This window comes from Sapajus apella, unplaced genomic scaffold, assembly GCF_009761245.1.
Source record: "Sapajus apella isolate SASKATOON/1434 unplaced genomic scaffold, GSC_monkey_1.0 scaffold42, whole genome shotgun sequence".
NCBI classification, from domain to species: Eukaryota; Metazoa; Chordata; class Mammalia; order Primates; family Cebidae; genus Sapajus; species Sapajus apella.
This window is the reverse complement of record NW_022436982.1, coordinates 4309935-4335270: the sequence shown is the minus strand read 5'-3', so window position 1 is coordinate 4335270 and position 25336 is coordinate 4309935. Positions and strand designations below refer to the sequence as shown.

General features: G+C 36.3%; 1 long non-coding RNA gene across 1 annotated transcript; it reads left to right on the top strand.

Moving 5' to 3' along the window:
- The first annotated feature begins 7754 nt into the window (after positions 1–7754).
- On the top strand, positions 7755–24810 carry LOC116566026. Its single transcript, XR_004275702.1, has 3 exons — positions 7755–7766; positions 10225–10226; positions 24643–24810. It is a non-coding gene; the product is annotated as an uncharacterized LOC116566026 (long non-coding RNA).
- Positions 24811–25336: the final 526 nt, after the last annotated feature.

Here is a 25336-nt window from a genome sequence, read left to right as displayed (position 1 = left end):
TCACCATGTTTGTTTGCTCTATTGGAAGAACACTATAGAGTGGCAAAGATGGGATTTATTTCAGAAAAGAACAAAATGAGGGACTGTGTTAAAGTAAAACCTCTCTTCCTAGGTCCATGAGGGGCGTGGTTTCAAAGGCAGGAGTTTCCTGACTACACCCCTCCATCTGGGGACCAGAGAGGTTTCAACTGTAAAGTTCTTTCTCCAGGTTTCCCACGTGCTGGCTAGGTGGAAAAATCCAGGTCAGCTCCTTTGTCTAAAAAGCCCGTGGAAAATTCTGGGAGGAGGGGCCTCTGTTGTGGACCAAGCAGTCAATCCCATGTCACGATCAAAAATCAATCACTCCAGGGGAAGTTTGAAAGAACTCCTCTCATTGGATGAGAATCTGAATGGGGAAGGAATAATTCAAGGGTTGAAATCCTGCTGTTCCCTCCCTATATGGATTTTTTCTCTGGATCCCCTCTCATGGCAGCTTGGGAGCTGCCCCTCTCTCTCTCTCTCTCTCTCTCTCTCTCTCTCTCTCTCTCTCTCTCTCTCTCTCTCTGCGTGTGTGTGTGTGTGTATGTGTCTGTGTCTGTCTGTGTGTCTGTGTGTGTGTGTGTCTAATAAATCACTCTCAGCAAAATTCTGGGTCCACAATATTTATTACATTGGTAAGCTCACCAGGCCTCGGGGCCCTTTTCCCCATTCTTCAGGGTAAAAGAGGCCAAGAGCCTCTTCAGATTGGGGAATTGGGAGCTCTTTGGGTTGCCTCCCATGCCCCTGGTTACAAAAGCATGTACTTTACAGTCACCATTCCTACAATCTCATATCTGTTTCTTGATTCTTGGTCTTATATAATCTGGCTTTAAGAGAAACAGCACCATACAGACAAATGATTTAGAAAACATAGCATAACATCCATAACAGTACCCAAACCAAAAGGTGTTGATAACAGCGTCTGGTATCACATCATCATTTGTTAAACTTTTATCAGAGTCTAATAGCATGTCAAGAGATATTTCTATGAGGTTAACTACAAAAGGGATGGCTTTTCTCTCTCAAGCAATGATCCTATTCTCCAACTGTGAGAGCTATGCTTCTCAAAGACTATCTCCAGTTGACCATAGACACTTTGAGAATCATCGCCTCAATCATGTCTTCGAACTAGTTGAAAAACATGATGTTGTTGTTTCTAACTGTGTGACCCATCCAATTTTCAGTTTTTTATTGCATCAAGACATTTTGATGTATTCAAAACCCTAAGTATCTTTCCAAATATTAGGCATTTATTTGCTGTAGCAGAATAAAAATAAGCAGGATTCACTTACTACAGAGGTCATATCTTGATGAGCTTACAAACTATTCAAATTCCAGAAGTTTTCCTGAAATAAAATACTAATAAGGTCTTTTGTCTTGCTGGGTTATCTCCCACCCTATAATACTCTCATTTACATATCTATATGTAACATAAAATACTTCTCTAGGATTAACATCATAATATTCTCATTGTTATATAATTGTCACCGTAAGAGTAAGGCCATACTAGGAATTAAATGGTGATACAGAGCAAGAATACAGGAATGTGGGAGGCCAACAGCTCCAAAATATGTCCACATTCTAATCCCCAGAACCTGTGAATACAATTTTTACATAGAAAAAAGCCTTGCAGAGATGATTAACTTAAGGGTCTTGAGATGGGCAGATTGCCCTAGCTTAACCCAGTACACACAATGTCATCACTAAGGTTCTTATAAGACAGATACAGGAATTTCAGAGTCAGACACAAGATATGATGAGGGAAGCAGAGTTTGGAATGATTTGTTGCCACTCATGAAGGAATTCAGATAACCTTTAGAATGTGGAAAAGACAAAGGAAAGGATTATCTCCAGAAGGAATGATGTCAATTAGACTTGACATCTGTGTCTTTAAGATAATATATTTTTTGGTTTGTTTTAAACCACTGTATTTGTGGTAATTTATTAAAGTAGCAAAACTAATACAAAGAATAAAAGGATACTATTGGTTTTATTGGGAAAAATTAACTTATTCAATAGCCCATACCAGTAACAAGGAGCCATGTTAGTTTATCCCAGTAAGACAACAGCATTAGAGCTAGTGGATATGGTTTGTTTAATTTCAAGAATCCAATAATTTTTAAAAACTCATCAGAAATTTTGCAAGGCAAATTAAAGATTTGAATATGAATGGTTTGAAGGTATTCACCCGGATGTACTTTTTAGGTCTTTTATCGTGGCTTTGATATCTTCAAATAACCCAAGAATGTGTTGTTGCTTTTGTAGGAAGAGGTGTCTCCAGTGGCTTCCTCCTGACTGTGCCTTCAATAATAATTCTGACAAGTCATTGGAGGATTCTGCCATTTCCTGATAATTTGTATTCTGATTATTACTCTCAGGAAAATGAGAAAAACAGAACTAAATGAAACACAGATCAGTTTGGGGTCAGAATCAGGCATCCTATACCTGCTGAACTCCTTTAGCCAGTACCACCTTTACCTGCAGGCCATGGTGGTATTCTGTACCTTTATGTACCCAATGCTCTCTGAAAATTTTGGGTATTTCTCATTATCCAGTATACAGTTGTTATGGCTGTTGATACAGATGTCTTTACAGAGGGCTAATAAAAAATTCAAAGTATATATTTGTGGATATAAAGTATATATAGTTTTCTCTTTCTTCTTCAAGAGACCACAACAATTATATTTTATTTCTAGTAGCCTACTGGCTCACTGTCACAGACATATGCAGATCTTAACCTTCCATGTGATCTGGTTATCTTTCAGTCTATTGAGCTCAAAATGATAACCACAGGATGTGAATGGATGCACTAAAAGATTCCATCCAGTATTCCAGCATCTCAAAGTTTGTGACAGTACTTCCTTTAAACATGAAGAGAGATTTTTGGTCTTCCAATGTCAGTTAGCAAATTGGGTCTGGCTTTGCTTTATCTAAACCAGAACAGCAGCTGTCTACTTGAACTAGCTCACTGAATGCAGGAACTCTGCTGAGAGTAACTACTTTGATAAATCCAGTCTGATCCAAAATCATAATCCCCAGCAACCTCCTTGCCTAAGCATTCTCAAAATCCAGTCTTACAAGTAATTTCCAGGATTTGAGTACACAAATTAACAAATTCCCATAAATCCTTCTGGGACTATTAGCTTCACTATTTGAATTATATATTTCAGTATCCATATATATTCACGATTTTGGTGTATTCAAAACCCTAAGTAGCTCTCAGTACAAAGATTATTTGATTTCTCTTGCAGAAGAAGATGGATTCTTTCCATAAGAGGATATATCACAAGGATTTGCGAGATCAGAGTTCTCCAACCTATCTTAATATCCCATACATTGCACTCTAATGCTTCCAGTCGTTGGGGCTATATTAGTTCTAGAGTTATGCTTGAACTTTACATAAGAGAACTGAGAAGGTTGTAAATTTGACCGACTTTTAATTCAGTAACCTACAAAATTAATCTCTGAGGTTGTTTTTTCAGTGATCTTAGCCCTGAAGCTATCAGATAGAAGAGATTCTTTCAACACAGTCACAGAAAGACCCTGAGTTTCTGTCCATGCCTTGAGGCAAGAATTTTAAGATTTGAGCTTGTCATTCTTTAACTTTGCTTTTAAAATATCTAATACTGTCAGAAACAGCTCTCCTTCCTAATGCTTGAAGAATTATTCGGCCTTTCTAAGCTTTTCTGACAGCAGTTAGTCACCCAACGCTGTGCTCTTGTTGGACACATGGTTCCAGGTGACCACAGGGAAATACTTAATTAGTTATTTCACTGCTGATTACCTTGGGGCAGTTAATTTTTAGTGCTGGAATACTAATGGGAACCTCAAAAGTCATTTCTTGCATTTCAATGCCATAAACCATTGTAAATATCCCAAATTTCACTGAGCTGTTATCTGAATTTTATTCTGAATTTTCATATCAGTAACTCTGAATACTTGCTGTAGGTAAATTTACTATGGATAACTTAAACTTTCATAATCAAAGATAAAATTAAACAAATACACTTAAGTAAGACAAGTACCAAGAAGGCTTATGTGATTTATTTAGAGGGCATTAACTGGCAGTCTCTTTGCCTTATAGACATTAAGATGCTGTAATTCCAACAGTTTTCCATCTTGGGTAGCTTTCCTTAAAATTCAGATATCTCAATGTGCTTTGTCTAGTTTGTGTCATTGCTTACCACCATGGCTAGATGTCGGTGGTAGAGGGTGACATCTTGATTTATAATACCATCAAGAACACATGGAGGGGAAAGCAGTGTGCATGAAGAGTGAGTAGAAAGAAAGGGATGCTGATCCGGTAAATTAATAAATAGTCAATGAAGTTCTGGATATGTGACCTAATTTTTGAAATTTTAAGTATAGCTCAAGATAGCTCTCAGATGTAGACTCCATTTAAATAATGAGAGAATCATTATTACTTCTATGAATGTTAGTTTTTACACAGATATATAAACACTAAAAGCTTCCCCAGAAGGTCATCTAATAAATAGCCTACAACTGGTAGATACCTTATTTAGTAAATTTTTATAAATATCACATTTATTTATATATTATATGTGAGAATCTATTTATAATTTAATTGTAGTATATTCAAAATGCATAACTTCATTTACATGTTCCAAATTAGAGTGAACAAAAGAAATAATATAGAAACTAAAGATTAGAACTACTATCTGGCTTCTTCATTTCTCAAAAAAAGTGTATAAATTTTTAAAACTCATTTTTAATTTTACATTAAGTAATTGCTTTCAAATGTAGCAAAACCAAGACTAATTTCCAATGCACTGGTTAAAGGTTGATAACAGTTCCTTAGTGAGAAGGGGCTAGAGAGTGGTATCAGAAACTATGTTCTCTGGTTTTTTGGTGTGTACAATGCAATGGTTAAGTAGGTAGGCCAAGTCAGGCTGAATGAGATCAAACCTTGACCTCATGGTTTGCTGGCTTTATGATTTTAGGAGACTATACCTCTAAATTTCAGTTTCTTAATCTGTAAAGTAGCAATTATGATCCTGCATATAACAATTGTGAGGATTAAATGAACTAATGCACTTGACGTAGGTATTATGTTAAATATGCTCAAAACATATACAGATGATCTATTCATTTATGTTTACATGTGAATATGTGGCTAACTAGATATATAACTAACCAGATATGTATTCTATACCATTATTCTAATGCAAATTACCCCCAGTCTAAATATATTTAATTATAAAATTGCACGAGAGGACTGGGTAATATAAAAGAAAAAGCTAAATGTCTTGTTAACTTTCCTATGACTTCTCAATTAACTAGAGATGAAGAGAACCAGCTCAGCAATTCTCAACAGTGTTGGGAATTTTTAAGTAAATCTTTTTTTCTTTCTTCTTATGTGGTTTCTCCCTTATTAATCTGTCAACAGATGAATACACTGGCATTTAGTCAGATCTGTGAAGCAAAAGCAGAATTTACCGTCTACCTCCCAGAAGTTTTCAGTAATTAAGATAAATAATTGTTATTATTTCTTTTTTTTTTCCTTTGGGTAAAGGACTGGAGGATTAATAGGCATTGAGAAACTAAACTATCATGGAAGACAGTGTGGCAATTCCTCAAAGATCTAGAGGCAGAAATACCATTTGACCCAGCAATCTCATTACTTGGTATATAACCAAAGGAAAATGAATAATTCTGTTATAAAGATACATGCATGCATATGTTTATTGCAGCACTATTCACAATAGCAAAGACATGGAATCATCCTAAATGCTCATCGATGATAGCCTGGACAAAGAAAATATGGTACATATACAGCATGGAAGACTATGCAGTCATAAAAATGAATGAGATTGTGTCCTTTGTAGAAACATGGATGGAGCTAGAAGCCATTATCTTCAGCAAACTAGCACAGGAACAGAAAACCAAACACTGCATGTTCTTACTTATATGATGAGAACACATGGAGATAGGGGGAACAACACATACTGGGGCCTGTTGTGGGGGTGGGAGGACAGAGAGCATCAAGAAGAATATCTAACGGATGCTAGGCTTAATACCTAGTTGACGGGATGATCTGTGTAGCAAACCACCATGGTACATGTTTACCTGTGTAACAAACCTTCACATCCTGCACATGTACCCATGAAATTAAAATAAAAGTTAAAGATTAAAAAAATCAGCACAATAGAGATCTAACACATACAGACATGGTATTCAGATTATTTTTTATTTATCTTTCCATGTACCCAGCGATAAGTTGATTAGTTTCCACTTGCATGCTGAATTTTCTGACAAAGTAATATAAAAAGTCTCACACAAGAACCATTGTCCTGAACAACAACAAAAAGAGAATTAAATGAAAAAATGTTAAGAGTTTGAAGATAAATGAAGTCGACTTTGCCAAAAGGCTTAAAAGATTAAACTTAAATTGCAACCTGTTTTGAAACTACTGAATACAAGACTAGACAAAATTAGATGATGTATCTAGAAGTAGCTACCTTTAGTAATTCATTTACCATTTGAGTCACTTGGGATGCTTTTATTGGGTTGTAATAGAAAACCCAACTGAAATTGATTAAACCATAACCAGTGTTATGACTCACAACACTACCACAAAAGTATTTTGTATGGTGTTTCCTGATAGAAAAAAAATTCTGATAGAAGACTGTATTAGGTAGCTTGAGCTGCCACAACCAAATAGGACAGACTAAGTGTCCTAAGCAAAAGAAATTTGGTCAGTATTGGAAGCTAGCGATCCAAGATCAAGTTTCTACTAATTAGGATTCTAGGGAGAGGTCTCCTCTTCACCTACAGATGATAGCCTTTTTGCTATGCTTTCATACCTTTTCAAGGTGCAAGGGGCAGGTCAGGAACCTGGGGAATGGGCTCTCTAGTGTTTTCTTATTCATGGAAATGGGTCCTTTTAGATCAGGGCTTTGCCTCTTTAGGACTTCGATTAACTTTAATTACTCCCTTAGAGGCCCATCTCCAAACCGAGCCACGTTAGTATTTAGAGTTAACATCTTAAAACCATAAAACTTATGGGGATATAGTTATTTAGTCCCTAATAAAAACCTTGTGCCATTTTATTCACTGAAATGCAGTATTTTGAAATATGATTAAAAAGTAGGCTGTAAGTGAATAAATAAATGGGGTCTATTAATTCACTGATTTATTTTTATTTACCACATATGGTTTGAAGGCTCTGCATTCCCTCCCTCCCTCCCTCCCTTCTTTCCTTGTTTCTTTTTATTGCCTGAGACAGGATCTTGCTCTGTCACCCCAGCTGGAGTGCAATGGTGTGATCTTAACTAACTGTTAGCTCAAATTTCTGGACTCAAGCTATCCTCTCTTCTCAGCCTCTCCAGTACTTAGGACTACAGGCTTGCAGCCACCACACACACCTGAATTTTTTTCGTAATCTTTTTTTAGAGATAGGGTCTCTCTGTGTTGCCCAAGCTGGTCTGAAACTCCTGGCCTCAAGCCATCTTTCTGTCTCAGCTTCCCAAATCACTGAGATTACAGGTGTGAGCCACCATGCCCAGCCTGAATGCCTTCTTATAGTCAAGAAATTATGCTGAGTTCTGAGACTACAAAGTTGATTACAATCCAGTTGTTTTCTTAAAGAAATGCATAGACTCATACAGTAGGGTGAAATGTAAACCAATTAAAATAATTAAAATGCCATAAGTGTTATGATAGAAATATATCCACTAAGTTAATAAAACAAGAAAAAATACATCAAACAATTTGATGAGAGTCAGGAAGTCATCATATATAAAAACAAATGACAGAAAAAAACCCAAAACCAAACACATGGAAATTACATAGGTCTTACAAAACAAACAGCTATACTATTTATAGTAAACTAAATAGGATGTGGCAAATAACAAGATGGCTGGGGATATTGTGTTTCTTAGGTATGACAGAACAAGTGACATGTAGACTGACACCCAGTTTTCAAATTTGGATAAATTGGGTGGATGATAGTATTTTTACTCAAGATTGGGAGAACTTACTTCATGTAGAAGTGGAAGAAAACACCATGCATTCCCCTTGACATGTGAGTTTGAAATGCATTCAGGTGAAGATTACAGTTAGCATTTAATATGAGTTTGGAAAATAGTTTTTAATAAAAAAATTATTTCCTAGAGGTAAGCTTACATGACTAATAAATAAAATGGCAAGTACAAAAGACTTCTCCCAGGGAAAAGACATGACATAAGAAAAGAAAGAAAAAAAGCAGGATCCCATGGAACTGCAAAATTAAGAAGTTGGTGGAGGAAAGTGGTGAATGAGACTGAAAAGTAGTCTAGACAAAACGGCAATGTTTTGAGTAATGACAGACAATTGGACTTGACTTAGAGCTATATCTGTCAACAAAGTCAGAAATTATGGCTGTCACATATTTGTTACTATTTGGCCTTCTGTAGAACCTGCGAGTAGATAACACACAAGTTTTGCTTCATAAACACAAACACAAAGTTGTGTTAGAGGCCTTTAAAAAAATGTACTCGATAGCCACTGAAGTGCACTAACATGTCTTCGAACTTAATCCTTCAGTAAGTAAAACATCAGCATCAATTATTACTCTCATGAAAAACAACATATATGGCCCTATCAACAGAGAATTTGGTTAGATTTTGTTTAATTACCAGGTATTAATTCCAGGAGAGGTTGTAACTGCATTTTCTTCAAACATTTGAAAAATTCAGCATAACCTTGCCCATAAACATCATTAAGAGGCATCAGTTTGATTAGATAAAATAACTGTAATAATGATCCTTTGTTAAATTAAAAATATGTTAATACTCTCATCCATCACTATGACTCTACCCATGAAGGATTGGTCTCAGGACTGTCCTTCGATAACAAAATCAATGATCAGGCAATCTAGATTCCTGATATAAAATGGCATAGTGTTTGCATATAACCTGCACTCACATTCTCCCTTTTTAAATCACCTCTATATTGCTTATAATACATTGTATGTTGTACATGCTATGTAAACAGGCACTCGTCTATATTGTTTAGGAAAACTAAAAGAAAAAAATACCTGTTCATGTTCAGGACAGATGCTATTTTTGTTCCCAAATAATTTGATCAGCAATTGGTTGAATCCAAGGATGAAGAACCCATGGATATGGAAGTTCAATTATATATCACATGCTCCTTTGACACAATAAATGAAATTGTCTCAAGTTTGCAAAACCATTTTCTCAGTTACTACTCAGTGCATTGTGACCCTGTTAGCAAGCCTGAGTGATATCTAAAATATCAGAAATTATTTTGGCACAGCTAGAGAAATTTAAAAGCATTCCAATGCCCGCTTGGTTTCCCATTCACTAAGATGATATGACTATTATTGCCCGAGCATCTGCTTTGTCATCAAAGTTTTAATTTTGACATACTTCACCTAACAACAGTAACAGGAAAAAAATTCTGCTTGTGTTTCTGCTTCCAAAGGTGAAGTCTGATTGAAAGAGAATGCTTTCCTTTTCTATTTTAATGTTCTATACTAAGCAAAATTTTAAACAAATGCAAAAATGGTGACTCACAGTGAATTCTGTCTAATTTTCCTGTGGTCTCAATTCTTTAGGGTAGAAAAGCACCCCAGAATTGAACCCCCTGTTTTCCATCCTCTACTCTTCTATTATCCTCGTCTTTTCTTTTTCTACTTTTACCATAACTCAGAAGGTTATATGGATACACATTAGAAATAACTGGTCAAGTTTAAGGGATATTACTATAGTAATGTGGGGATAAAATATTAGTTTATTTTTTAGCAGAACTCTTTATAATATAACTTTTTGAATTAGAGCATAAACTTCTGCAGTTTGTATTTTATAACACACTTTATGGCTTGAAAGCATAGTAACACAATGTAGAGATTCTTTCAGTTATACTATTAAAACATATTTTTCAATTTATCATGCATAACATGCATTGCTATTTCACAGCTACTAGAAATTTATAACTAGTACATATAAAATTCTTAATAGAAATTCAGAGATATTTTTGGCAGCATGGGTGAATGTGAGAAAAAAATAAATTATATTTAAGAAAAACCTGTGTAGTGTAGGATGGTTTCCTGATTCATGTAGGTGCTTCCTTTCTGACCCATTTGCCATTTCTGACATATATCTTTTGTAGACAGTCTTGCCTGTGGATTTCAGGTGCATGAAACTCTAAACTTCTGTTCGATATACCTCTGAATGGGAGAAGACGTTTGATGTGCCCCAAATGTATTATTAAATTCACTTTCAGAGGAATAGTTGAAAAAAAATACAAAGTATCATATTTTCTTTTAGCACTCAGAGCTAGCGCAATACTTTATTTTCCCATAAGACTCTCAATTCATAAGTACTTAGGTGGGGGTGGCAATCATGAATTGTTAACATCAAGATCTGTAGTGGTCCAAGCCTGCAAGTGTCACAGGTAATCAGAGCAGTGCCACTATCCTTCTGCCTTTAGCTTTAGGGCCCAGCCTCATTTTTTGAACTTTGGACAAATGCAACATTGACAGGGGCCAGACCACACATCTCAGGTGCAGAATTCCATGCAAGATAACCATTCACTCCAATTTAAGAAACTAAAGCAGACTCCAACCTTGCTAAAATATTTAAAACCTCAAGGGATGAGTGAAAGAGAGGTCACAGAAGTCCCTATTATGACTGTCTTTGCTAAACTTCTAAACTAGAAGCAAATTCTATGTGGGGACAATTCCAGACTAAAACTAGGCGAAACTTTTGGGAATCTTCTCCTGACTGGGACTGGCAAATGTACTTTCTTGGTTTAAGTAATGTCATCTGTATAGGAATGCACCTAGGGCCCATATTGAGTACTGAAACACTGAAACATAAATGAAAATTGACTGTTCCTCACTAAGTTCTATAATTGTGGCTATAGGAAATTTCCTTCAAAAGTTTTGTTGTTATCATTTCTTACTTTGCTCAGGAAGTATCAAATATTTCTCAAAAAGGAGTAGATCCCAAACTAACCCATTTTTCCTTTTTAAAAATATGTTTCTTCTTTGGTTGTTGTCTCGATAAATGATAAATCTATACAATCATCTAAAACAAAAGCATAGGTCACTTTATCTTTCAGTTCATTCAGCATCTGAGTCCTTTAGATTCTTGCTCTTTAACATGTTTTGTATTCATACCCTTTATCCTATCTTCCCCTGCTGCTGTTTAGAGATGCATTATATTTTATGTTGGCAATTGAAATAGTATTTTTAAATGTTGGTTGTTTTCTAGTCCAATAGCTTTCCAACACTTTCTCTGTAGTATGTGAAAATAACTAAATGAAATGTGAATCTGATCCCATCCCTTCCTCTCTTGCTTAAATGTTTTAAATATTATCACTGCTAATTAGATATAACCTACATTTATTAACATTATGAATAGCTATCTATTTTTCAGGAATTGGGTCAAGCTCTAACTTTCTTAGGAAACATTTCCTTTTACCTAACACTGCTCTACCCAGAATAAAATGTCCCAGTGCATAAGAGGTACTCAATAAATGACTAAATATTAAATAAATACAGATTATATTAAACCGAAATATACTTTCTTACAGTTTCTTTTTTTAGCCCAGATATTAATTCTAGCACCTTAAAATTCTAACATAATATGTTAGAATGTTTGGTCCATGAAAAGTTTCCAATAATTTCCATAATATATTCCTTCATAGGTTTTGCAAGCTTCACTGAGAATCATTTCTTCTCTATGTCGATCTTTTCTAATTATTCATTCCCTTGTGAATCACATCTTTTACATTTTTAATTGCTTTAAATTAAAAACTATCCAAACACACGAAAAAGAAGAAAGAATAATATATTGGGACCCAAAAAGCTAGCTTTGACAGTTAACGAAGCACGGATGATATTGCTAAATAAATATTATCACCACGAGAGAAGGAATCATCATGGCAGATGGGAGACAAGACTGGAGCTCTAATTCAGATGGACAGAGCAGCATTCAAAGGCTCACATTGTGAATTTTAGCTCCAGATCTACTGCAGGAACAAACCAGCAATCCTGAGAGGACCCACAGACCCTCTAAGGGAAGTGGACTGCTCCTGCAGGACCCGGGAGACACCCCAAATATTGTGAGTGCCCCAACTGTGGAAGTGGGAAAGGGAAATCCTTTACCAAACACATACCCCCACTGGAGAAACCAAAGACCTATTTACTGGAGAAGTTTCTGACCTTACCTGGAGTGGCATCAATTTAGTGAGTGGAGCAAAATACAGGAGTAGAGAAAGCAACAGAAAGGCCATGGGAGCTCACTGGATCCCCAAGCAGGCCATTCTTGCTTGGAACCATAGGGATCCATCAGGAGGGTGGTCAGAGGAGTTGCGGGAAAAACACACAGGGAGAAGGAAATCTCCAGCTGAACTCTGTAAAAATTTCAAAGGGATGAGAAGTCTCCTGGCCAGAACTTGGGGGAGGGCATTAATCCAATGTGCAGACTCCACAGGCTGGGAAAGAACCAAGACCTCTTCTTTTACAGTTTGGAGGTGGGTAGCCTGGGGCAAACTCAAGTCCAGCTTACCCATTGTCTGGAAACAGACTCAGGGCTATAAGGGAGGAAACAGTCGGAGTGAGAGCAACCCTTGGGTTTGGATGGGAGTTGGGTGAGGCCTGTGACTGCTGGCTTTTCCCCACTGTCTTGACAACCTGAATGACTCAGCAGAGGCAGACATAATCCTCCTAGGTACACATTGACCTGGGAATCCCACCCCTATCCCCGACAGCAGCTTCAGCAGGATGCACTCAAGGAAATTCTGAGCTCAGATATGCCTAGGACTACCCCACTTGATGGTCCTTCCCTACCCAACCTTGTAGCTGAAGACAAAGGGCATATCATCATGGGAGTTCTAGGGCCATGCCCACCACTAGTTCCTCTCCATACTACCACAGTTGATGCTCTCTGGAAAGAGCCACCTTGCAGCATGAGGCCAACCTGCACAAAAGTAGAGCATTAAACCACCAAAGCTAAGAACCCTCACAGAGTCGGTTTCATTCCCCTGCCACGTCCACTTGAACAGGTACTGATATCCATGACTGAGAGACCGATAGTTCACATTACAGGACTCTGTGTAGACAACCCTCAGTACCACCCTGGAGCTGGGTAGACTTACTTGGTGGATAGAAGAGAGACAACAATCACTGCATCTTGGTTCAGAGGAAGCCACATCCATAGGAAAGGGAGAGAGTACTACAACAAAGGTACACCTTGTGACAAAAGAATCTGAACAACAGCTTTCAGCCATAGGTCTTTCCTCTAGCAGAGTCTACCCAAATGAGAAAGAGCCAGAAAATCAATTCTGGTAATATGACCAAAAAAAAAAAAAGGCTCTTTGATACCCGCCTCCCCGCCACCCCGCCAAATCACACTAGTTCACCAGCAATGGATGTAAACCAAGAATAAATCCCTGATTTAACTGAATGAGACGTCAAGAAATTAGTTGTTAAGCTAATCAGGGAGGTACCAGAGAAAGGGAAAGCCCAATCCATGGAAATCCAAAAAATGATACAATAAGTGAAGGGAGAAATATTCAAGGAAATAGATAGCTTAAAGAAAAAACAATTGAAAATTCAGGAAATATTGGACAAACTTATAGAAATGCCAAATTATCTGGAAAGTCTCAACAATAGAATTCAACAAGTCAAAGAAAGAAATTCAGAGCTTGACAAAGTCTTCAAATTATCCCATCTAACAAAGACAAAAAAATAATAAGAGAATATGAACAAATTATCCAACAAGTCTAGGATTATGTTAAATGACCTAACCTAAGAATAATCGGTGTTCCCGAGGAAGAGAAGAAATCTAAAAGTTTGCAAATATATTTGGAGGAATAATCAAGGTAAATTTATCTGACTTTGCTAGAGACCGAGACATCCAAATACAAAAAGCACAAAGAACACCTGGGAAATTCATTGCAAAACCATGATCGCCTAGGCACATTGTCATCAGCTTATCTAAAGTTAAGATGAAGGAAAGGATCCTAAAAGCTATGAGACAGAAACACCAGGTAACCTGTAAAGGAAAACCTGTCAGATTCACAGCAGAGTTCTCAGCAGAAACCCTGCAAACTAGAAGGGATTAGGGACATATATTTGCCTCCTTAAACAAAATAATTATCAGCCAAGAATTTTGTATGCAGCAAAACTAAGCATCATATATGAAGGAAAGATAGTCTATCACAGAAAAACAAATGCTGAGAGATTTGTCACCACAAAGCCTCCACTACAAGAACTGCTAAAAGGCTCCAAATCTTGAAATAAATCCTGGAAACACATCAAAGCAGAACCTCTTTAAAGCATAAATCACACAGGATCTATAAAATGAAATTACAAGTTAAAAAGCAAAAACAAAAACCAAAGTGCACAGGCAACAAACAGCATGATGAATGCAATGGTACCTCACATCTCAATACCAACATCAAATTTAAATGGCCTAATGCTCTACTTAAAATATACAGAACTGCAGAATAGATAAGAACTCACCAACCAACTATCTGCTTCCTACAGGAAACTCACCTAACACATAAGGACTCACATAAACTTAAAGGGGTGGAAAAAGCCATTATATGCAAACAGACACCAAAAGCCAGGAGGGCTCGCTATTCTTATATCAGACAAAACAAACTTTAAAGCAACAGCAGTTAAAAGAGACAAAGAGGGACATTATATAATGGTAAAATGCCTTGTCCAACAAGAAAATATCACAATACTAAACATATATGCACCTAACACTGGAGTTCCCAAAGTTGTAAAACAATTACTGATAGACCTAAGAAATCAGATAGGCAGCAACACAGTAATAGTGGGGTACTTCAATACTCCACTTTCAGCACTAGACAGGTCATCAAGACAGAAAGTGAGCAAAGAGACAATGGATTTAAACTATACTTTGGAACTAATTGACTTAACAGATACATACAGAATATTCAACAAATTTAAGAAAATTGAAATTATAACAAGCTTTCAGTCAGACCACAGCAGAATAAAACTGGAAATTAATCCCAAAAGGAACCTTCAAAACCATGCAAATACATTGAAATTAAATAACCTGCTCCTGAATGAGCATTGGGTCAAAAACCAAATCAAGATGGAAATAAAACAATTCTTCAAACTGAATGACAGACACCACCTATCAAAACCTCTGGGATACAACAAAGGCAGTGCAAGGAGATCTTGCAGGATTGCTGCATAGGTACACACATGCCACGCTGGTTTCCTGTCTCCATCCCCCCATCACCTACATGCAGCATATCTCCCAGTGTAATCCCTCTTCAAACTCCCCGCCCCCTGCTGTCCCTCCCCTGGCCCCCACCCCCAACAGACCCCAGTGTGTGATATTCCCCTCCCTGTGCCCATGTGTTCTCCTGTTCAACACCCACCTATGAGTGAAAACATTCAGTATTTGGTTTTCTGTTCTTGTGTCAGTTTGCTGAGAATGATGGTTACCAGATTCATCCATGTCCCTACAAAGAACATGAACTCATCATTTTTTATAGCTGCATAGTATTCCATGGTGTATATGCGCCACATTTTCCTTGTCCAGTCTGCCATTGATGGGCATTTGGGTTGGTTCTGGGTCTGCTATTGTAAACAGTGCCACAATGAACATCCCACGTGTGCATGTGTCTTTATAATAGAACGATTTATAATCCTTTGAGTATATATCCAGTAATGGGATTGCTGGGTTAAATGGAATTTCTGTTTCTAGGTCCTTGAGGAATTGCCACACTGTCTTCCAAAATGGTTGAACTAATTTACACTCCCACCAACAGTGTAAAAGTGTTCCTATTTCTCCACATCCTCTCCAGCATCTGTTGTCTCCAGATTTTTTAATGATCGCCATTCTAACTGGCATGAGATGGTATCTCAATGTGGTTTTGATTTGCATTTCTCTAATGACCAGTGATGACGAGCATTTTTTCATATGTTTATTGGCCACATAAATGTCTTCTTTTGAAAAGTATCTGTTCATATCCTTTGCCCACTTTTGAATGGGTTTGTTTTTTTCTTGTAAATCTGCTTCAGTTCTTTGCAGTTTCTCGATATCAGCCCTTTGTCACAATGGGTAGATTGGGTTGGTTGCCGGTTCAAGAATTACATAAAAATGTGAATGGGTTTAGTGTCTTAAGTATCTTATAATTACCCTAAATAGTAAAATATGATGAAACAGGATAAAAGAAGAGAGAAGAGGTAGTGAAAATGGGATAAGTAGTACTTTCCACATTCCTCATTACTGAGAAAATATTTAAATTATCACTTATTAGTCACAAATTTTTATTTTACTTTATTTACTTTTATTTTACTTTAAAATTGATGTGATTTTAGCTGTGTATGGTATAATAGATCCATTCCAAAGTTATTCTGTCAAAAACTGCATTCTATTTACAGAGGGCATCTCAATTCCGGCAACAATTTAATGACTCAGGAAACATAAGATTTTTAATTGACAAATAATAATTTTATGTATTTATAGGGTATAATATGTTTCAATATTTATTTATACTGTGAAATGATTATATCAGGCTATTCAACTAATTCCTCACCTCACATACAGTCTAATATAGAATTAAACTGAGTCTTGTCAAATAGTAAGTGATTTCGGTTTTCAGTTCAGGCCATGTTTACTCTAAAACCCATGCTTTTTCAGTCAATCATGGATAAATTCTCTGGTAAATGTGGATATTTATGAGTAAAAACAAATACTGTATATAAGATAATTGCTTTTAACTCTCTCTTTCCTAATCACACTAGCTCTAGAGAAGTTATAAATGTAAACCCCCCACCCAAGAAGTCAATCCAACTTTCTCTTTCCAATGTTGCAATGGTTGTCACCCACTCAAAAATGTGCTGATTACATACTGTGTTTTGTTTGTTGGTTTGTTCTTAGAGGCAGGGTCTCACTCTGTCACTCAGGCTATAGTGCAGTGGCACTATAATCACTCACTGTAACCTCAAACTCCTGGGCTCCAGCGAACCTCCCACATCAGCCTCCATGTACCTAGGACTACACACATGCATCACCAAGCCCAGCTAATTAAAAGAAAATGTAAAGATGAGGTCTTGTTATGTTGCCTAGGGTGGTCTTGAACTCATTGTCTCAAGTGACCCATTTACATTGGCATCCAAGAGAACTCGGATTATAGATGTAAGTCACTGTGCCCAATTCATACTATGTTTTAACTTAATTAAAATAAATATCATGTTATATAAGTTATTATTTAGTACTCAAATGTTCAAATATTCACACCAGTTACATTTATATTTTTAACTCATACTCTTGGAAAATGAAGACGAAACAAATATTTTAGTAATTTTAACATATGAGTGCTAGTCAGTGTACAGGGAGAAAATGCTTTAAAAGCCAGATAAATTTCTAACTATTATCAGTTAATATGATTACTCTGGTGTCAAGGTTTCTAATGCAGTTATAGACTAGTAGATACAGTTTGTGTGAAAGAAACCAAAAACTGCAGAGGCCAAGGAATAAATTCCAAAAGCTATGAATAATAATCTGAATGAAATGTGTGCAACCTATTGAGAGGGTTGATTTAGCAGCAAAACCAGCAGTAAGAAAAAGTACTGAAAATATATCTAATAGATCTGCTCAAGTTTAGTTCACTTAGGAAAATAGGTGTTTTCACAAAAAGGAAATTTTAGACAATAATATTAACAATAAGAGGAAATGGAAATCAAAATGATATGCATAACCTGTAATCTGTTGAATTATATAATTAAACTTCCTGGAAAATTGCCTTTTTAAACTGATTCTATCACATTTGATGTATAAATAAAATATCTCAAATATCATAGAGTATATTTGTTAGTGTAATGAAGATTGATAACAACTCATTCTTATTGTGCTTCAAATGCTTTAATATTGCAGTAAAACTTCAAAAGATTCTCCAATTTGTTTCACAGTCTCTTACTCAATATGTTTTTATCTGTAAGATGGTTTCTGAATGTTTGCATTTAAAATGAGCTCTTTATTGAAACCTGCAATCTTCTTCATTAAATGATCTAAGGCTATGCAATAAGTCCTCATAAATCCTCGTTTTATTTTTGTAGCAGCTGAAATACGATTCAGTATGATTTATTTAGATGAATTCATTGACTTTGCTTCATTCTGTATTGTAACCCTTAGGGTAATGGGATAAATTTAAAATGAATCACAGGGGAGATTCAAAGGTCCGATAAAACAGAGAGAAAGGCTGGGCGCGGTGGCTCACGCCTGTAATCCCAGCACTTTGGGAGGCCGAGGCGGGTGGATCACGAGGTCAAGAGATGGAGACCATCCTGGTCAACATGGTGAAACCCCGTCTCTACTAAAAATACAAAAAATTAGCTGGGCATGGTGGCGCGTGCTTGTAATCCCAGCTACTCAGGAGGCTGAGGCAGGAGAATTGCCTGAACCCAGGAGGCGGAGGTTGCAGTGAGCCGAGATCGCGCCATTGCACTCCAGCCTGGGTAACAAGAGCGAAACTCCGTCTCAAAAAAACAAACAAACAAAAAAAAATACAAAAATTAGCTGAGTGTAGTGGCATGCACCTGTTGTTCCAACTACTTGGGAGTTTGAGGCAGGAGAATCCATTGAACCTGGGAGGTGGAGCTTGCAGTGAACCGAGATTACACCACTGTACTCCAGCCTGGCAACAGAGGGAGACTCCATAAGAGAGAGAGAGAGAGAGAGAGAGCGTGAGCGTGCCAAGAATTTTACCTTTTAGAGAGAGTCCCTATATAAAAGAGATAGACCACCAATGCCTTCATCCAGTTTTCCATCTGGGACACTCTAGATGGCAATAGGATATCCTGATTTCACTGGCTATGAGACATTGTCATTGTACTACCTAAAAGACTATGTCAGGCACTGGGATGCTGACTTCAATGTCAAGGTTTATTTTGTTTTCCTTCCTGGTTTGGAATCTTTTTTTATAAACAATATGCAAAAAGTACTTTATTAGCGATATTAAGAGAAAACTATAAAAGCATTTATTGACTGTGACATTAAACAGACTAAAATAAACCAACATGTAACCAACATAAACACAAACACAAATTGGACAAAAATCTATGTGAGAATTTGTGGAAACAAGTGGTAGTATTAGCAATTAAACTTTTCTTGTCATTAGCACATACAATATGTAACTATATGAAAACAGGGAAAGTCTGAGCAATAGTGGATTGTTTGGTACCAAAGAAAGGGTGAAAATACGAAATACACAACAGGAAAAGTCCATGTGGAATCAGTAGCACCTAAGCCATAACTTGCAAATATGTGACAAATTTGGGACCACTTCCCCCTTTATTATCTGTCATGGAAATTGTTAATCAATGACAGAATTCTTTATCTCTGAGTCTAGAGGTAGTTCAGAAGACTTTTCAAGGCAGTAAACCCCATGACTGCCAGCAATCAGCTATAAAATATGCCATGAAACTTAGTTCTCATTCCTTGTCAAATGAAAATCTCTGATATGATAAAATACTACATAGCAATACAAATGAATAAAGTACTGATATGATCAATGATATAAATGAATCTCAATCATTATGTAGAATAATTTAGATGCAAAAGCATACATACTGTACAATTCCATGTTAAATTCTTGAAATATCTTGAGAGATAGTGACAAAATACAGATTATTTGTTGCCTGGGACCAGCATGGTTGGAAGGAGGGATGAACTACAAAGGGGCAGGAGGAAACTTTTGGCATGATAGAAATGTTTGGTGCCCTGATTGTAGTAGTTTCATGTTGACTCATCAAATTTTAGACTTGAAATGAATACAGTTTATTTTACATAAATTATAACACAGTAGCCAGAGACGCCAAATAGAAAAAAAGAAAAAAAGAAAATGAAATAAAACATGAGTTAAGAAATAAGACAAAATACAGTAAAACAAAGATTACCAGTATACGGAAGAAAGAACTGTTCCAACTACTCAGTGCTGTGTATATATATGTTTCCTGAGCAGATAAAGTAGATGCAGAAAATAATTTACCAATCCTGATGAAAATACAATGATTATTATCCCATAAGAAAACTGAAGCCAAGGTTATTTCCAGAATTAAATTAATATTAAAATTAAAAGAGAACTTTTTGACAGGCTAGTTTTCAATTAATTCCAAAATTGGTGAGTAAGGGAATTTTATGTGAAACTAAGATGAGACTAAATTTTGGCATGATGTGACAAGAAAAATGATATTGAAACAGCAGGGCCAAGGAAAATGTCACAGTCTGTTTGAGCAAATCAGTCTTGAGAATTACATGATTTATAATACCAAAGTTTCCTTGATTGCACCTTCATATAGGATGACGACCATGCTTGAAAAATGCTTTTCTCCTTAGTTGTTTGATGAACTCCTGTTCAATAATTGAACTCAGACTCACGTGTCAGCTGTTTTACTAAGCCTTACTCCATCAGTCACTTGATGTCAGGTGGTCACTTTCTTCCATCAAGACACAATGAGTTGTATTATTTCTCTGTTTCTTCTATGTGAAAAAATGCATCAGATCATAAGTATATTGAGAAATGGATTTGTCATTTTATTTCACATTAATGGGAGCTGCTGAATAAATTGTGTGTACATGTAGATGAATGAACAGTAAAATCCACTAATTGGGTGATACCTCTGCAAGATGATTATAAATTATATCAGGTCGTTATTTTATGTAACTTTTAGAAAATCAATTAAAATTTGTATCTTTTCAAAACATATTGAGGTTTTACCAAAGCAATTCAGAAAATACATGCTCTCTTTTCCAGTAACTTACCCAATACGAACAATGGGTGTTTAACAAACATCTAGCCCAAGAATATTTATATGCTATAAAATAAATACACATAAAGAAATCCCACATGGGCATACTATTGCCTGTGGGCTAAATTTGCTGCTCTGTTGTCTGTTTTGGCAAATAGTTTTATTGGAATGTGGCTACGACCATTCACTTACAAATTGTTCATTGCTGCTTTCATGCTACAGCACCAGAGTAGAGTAATGGCCACTCAGACCCTGTGGCCTGCAAAGGCAAAAATATTGAGTATCTCAGCCCTTAGAAGAAAAAATTCTGATAGCCCTTTAATAAAAATATGTCATGGGGTGTAAATACATTTGGAGATGAGAGGAATAAGGCATTTGTTAAGAAGATATGTTGCAGAGCAAACACTGCTTCCCACTTACCCCCAGATCCCATCTTTATTTGGGAAGTTTTAGAAGGAGAGTTTCACAGTTTTCATGATCTTTTCCCCAAGCCACCACTTGACAATCAACTGCTTGGAAATTACATAAATTGCAGTTATGAAAATCACGTGTATTTCTGGATTCTAGGTCTTCCTACTGCCTTGCTACCAAGGTGAGCGTTAGTAAACCCGTTCTCTTTGGAGCTCACGTCTCCCACTTGTAAAGTGAGAGGTTTGGATAGCGTACTATTTTTCTCTTTTCAACGTATGCCTGATTTCCTGAGTATGTGATCTGTGCAGTCTCACAGTTTCACTAAAACTCTCACCTACGGAATTCATTAACTAGCATTGTTTCACATTCTGAAGAAATTTTGGTTTTGCACTGGGCTCCAAGAGATGTGAGAACACTGAGATGTAGCAGAAGCTAAAGTATTTTGGGAGATTGTTTCTCCACCAATTTACCTCTTTCCATTATAATGTTTCTTCTCCAGACCACACCTTCCCTAGGTCTCCAAAGAGCTTATATTTTTTTCGGCTCTCACAACAGGTGGATCACTGTGTTTTCCGTTCAAAACATATTTGAATCTATTAAATAAAAGAATCTTGGAAAATATTAAACCAAAAAGGGTGTCAGGTTGTCTAGGAACTTAGCTGTCTCATTTTATAGATGAAGAAACTGAGAGCCAGGGAAGTCCCAGGACTTCCCCAAGTAAATGACAAAGCCCAGACAAGAGCACATGACCTGAATCACGCTCATCTGATTATTTCATCACTTCAAGAAAGAGGCAAGGCCTTTCCAAATATTTCTTCAAAGTACTGCAAATAGCAAGGGAACATCCTCTGGTTATTTCAGTAATTCAAAGGAGGTACAAGGTTTTCCACTTTTTCTCCCCTGCAAAGCACTCTCTAAATTGCAGCCTGATGTATAACTATAACTTCAAGCTTCCAATTTAATAATAATGATAGTTATGATAATGGCCTAAAACTTACCACGTAACTATTATGTGTCAAGCATTGCGCTGAGTATTTTATGTGACTTACCTATCGGTTCCTTTTACTATCATAGCTGTGAGACTTTGGGGAAGTAACTTCACCTTTTTGTGTCTCAGCTTCCTCAAAAGTGAGTTGGAGAGCACAGCTGGTACAAAATCAAAGTGAAAGCAAAGGTTATATTCAAGCATGGTGGAAAGTTCTGGAGATATATATATATATATATATTTACAGCATAAAACAATATGCCGAAATGTAAAGACATAAAAAAAACATTAAGGACGTAATTTCATGGGCATGGGTCAGGACCTCAGGAGGTTTGCAGATTACTTGGTATCTTTTCCATAGTTGCATTCAGATGTTGGGTAGGACTGCAGTCATCTGAAGTTTTCTCTGGATGGAATGTTCAAGATGCCTCCCTCACATAGCTCACAGTTAAGGCTGGCTACTGCTTAGACATTCACTTGGTAATGCTGATAAGAGGGCCAGTATAAGGTATTTTTAGCAGTTCTGTCTCAAAGCAATCAAACTTCTTGCATAGGAGCTGTATTCTCCAGGGGCAAGGATCTTAAGAGAACCAGACTAAAGCTGCGTGACCTTTGATATAAAAAGTGTAACTCTTAAATTTATTCCTTTATTATTCAAATTTCTCCCAAGCCCAATCAGTGTCAAGGATACGAGAATAGACCTCACTTTTTGATTAAATGTTCTTTGCCAAAAGGGAGGAAAGACCATATCAACAGAGTTTCATATAATCCCTAATTTTTGTTTATCTTATTGTTTAAGTCTGCTAATGGATGAGAGAAAGCTTATTATTTTTTAAGTGAACATTAAAAATATCTAAGCTGTAACTTGTCATATGTTTCAGTAGAAATATACATTTTATAATGATAATCTTTATAAAAGTTATGGCTTGATTCATGCAAACAGATTTGGACTACTTTTTGTTATTTTTAAGACTTTTATGTAAATTTATACTTAATATGCACAATTACCTCTTGGTATGTTCTGTAAATGTGAGTAGCCACCTAGATTCATACTGAGGTAGGTCCACATTATGTAGGCATTAAAGAACAAGTATATATCAAAAAATCACTCAAAACAAATACACAATAATCAGCTTTGAAGAGAATACTATTGTTTAGAGCTCATGGGGCTATAACAAATAAAAAGTATTTTTTTTCTCTTGAGTAGCTTTTATCTTAGTTTTATGGAAGAAAATGTAGAGATTCAAAGAAATATATATAATATATAAAGCAAATGACATAGGCAATCATTTCTGTAGTGGATCAGTGTAGAGAAAAGATCCTTTTGGTTAAACATGTTAAGAATAACTTGTTTAAATCCCTAGTGTTAGATGTTGCAGATGTGAAGAAAATTTCCCAAAGAACTGCATAGAATATGGTTCTTTACTTTTATGTGGAGTGTCTTTCATCAGCTTGTGATCCAGAACAGTTGTTAAAATAAACTCTTCTTCTATGAGAAAGCCAAGGTTTACCTATTTCTGATCTGGAGGCAAGTAATGCATTATCCATTACAACTCTATGTATTGCTTGGTGGTCACTGGAGATGTATGGAAGGCAAAGGTCTGTTTGCTTAGCCAAATTTTAAAAGATTCCATTTGCTTTGTGACACAAGTTTTCATGAAACTCGGCACAAAAGATAAACACAGTATTGCAATCCTTTGGTTTTCAATGTCAGCCTCATCACTGTAATAACCTAAGGTTTATAATAAGCAGGTGTGACAATCAGCAATTTAAATGTGCTATCAATTATTGCATAATATTGAGAATTATAGAATAACTATGAATTTCCTGTTTACCAATGTGTATGGATATTCATCTGACATTTATAACATGATATTGTGATATATATTTGGTGGTATGCTTTCCTTTGGGATTATTCTGTTAATATTTCACGTTGTTACCATTAGTTTTTACCTAGTTCTTCTCCTTCCCCTTCCATCCAAATGTCTGCTACATCCTACCTCAATCATGCATTCTCACTTTTTATTTTACTTTCAAAAAATATTTGCATTTCTCTAATGACCAGTGATGATGAGCATTTTTTCATATGTTTGTTGGTCACATAAATGTCATCTTTTGAAAAGTGTCTTTTCACGTCCTTCACCCATTTTTTGAGGAGTTGTTTGTTTTTTTCTTGTAAATTTATTTAAGTTCTTTGTAGATTCTGCATATTAGTCCTTTGTCAGATGGGTAGATTGCAAAAATTTTTTCACATTCTATTGGTGGCAGATTCAATCTAATGATTGTTTCTTTTTCTGTGCAGAAACTCTTAAGTTTAATTAGATCCCATTTGTCTATTTTGACTTTTGTTGCCATTGCTTTTGGGTGTTTTAGCCATGAAGTCATTGCTTATGTCACATTGAGATACAATCTCATGCCAGTTAGAATGACAATCATTAAAAAAATCTGGAGATAATAGATGCTGGAGAGGATATGGAGAAATAGGAAGGCTTTTACACTCTTGGTGGGAGTGTAAATTATTCCAACCATTGCGGAAGATGGTGTCTCCATTCCTCAAGAATCTAGAAATAGAAATTCCATTTGACCCAGCATCCCATTATTGGGTATATACCCAGAGGATTATAAATCATTCTATTATAAAGATATAGGTACACATATGTTCATTGCAGCACTGTTTACAAAATAGCAAAGACTTGGAACCAACCCAAATGCCTATCAGTGACAGACTGGATAAAGAAAATGTGGCACATAAACACTATGGAATGCTATGCAGCCATAGAAAATGATGAGCTCATGCCCTTTGCAGGGACATGGATGAAGGTGGAAACCATCATTCTCAGCAAACTGACACAAAAACAGAAAACCAAATAGTGCATGTTCTCACTCATAAGTGGGTGTTGAACAATGAGAACACATGGACACAGGGAGGGGAACATCACACACCATGGCCTGTTGGGGGCTAGGTAGTCTCAGGGAGGGATAGCAGTGGGTAGGGTGATTGGGGAGGTATAACATTAGGAGAAATACCTAATGTAAGTGATGGGGGGATGGATACAGCAAACCACCATGGCACGTGTATACCTATGTAACAATCCTGCATGATCTGCACATGTACCCCAGAACTTAAAGCATAATTTAAAAAAAAGAAAAAC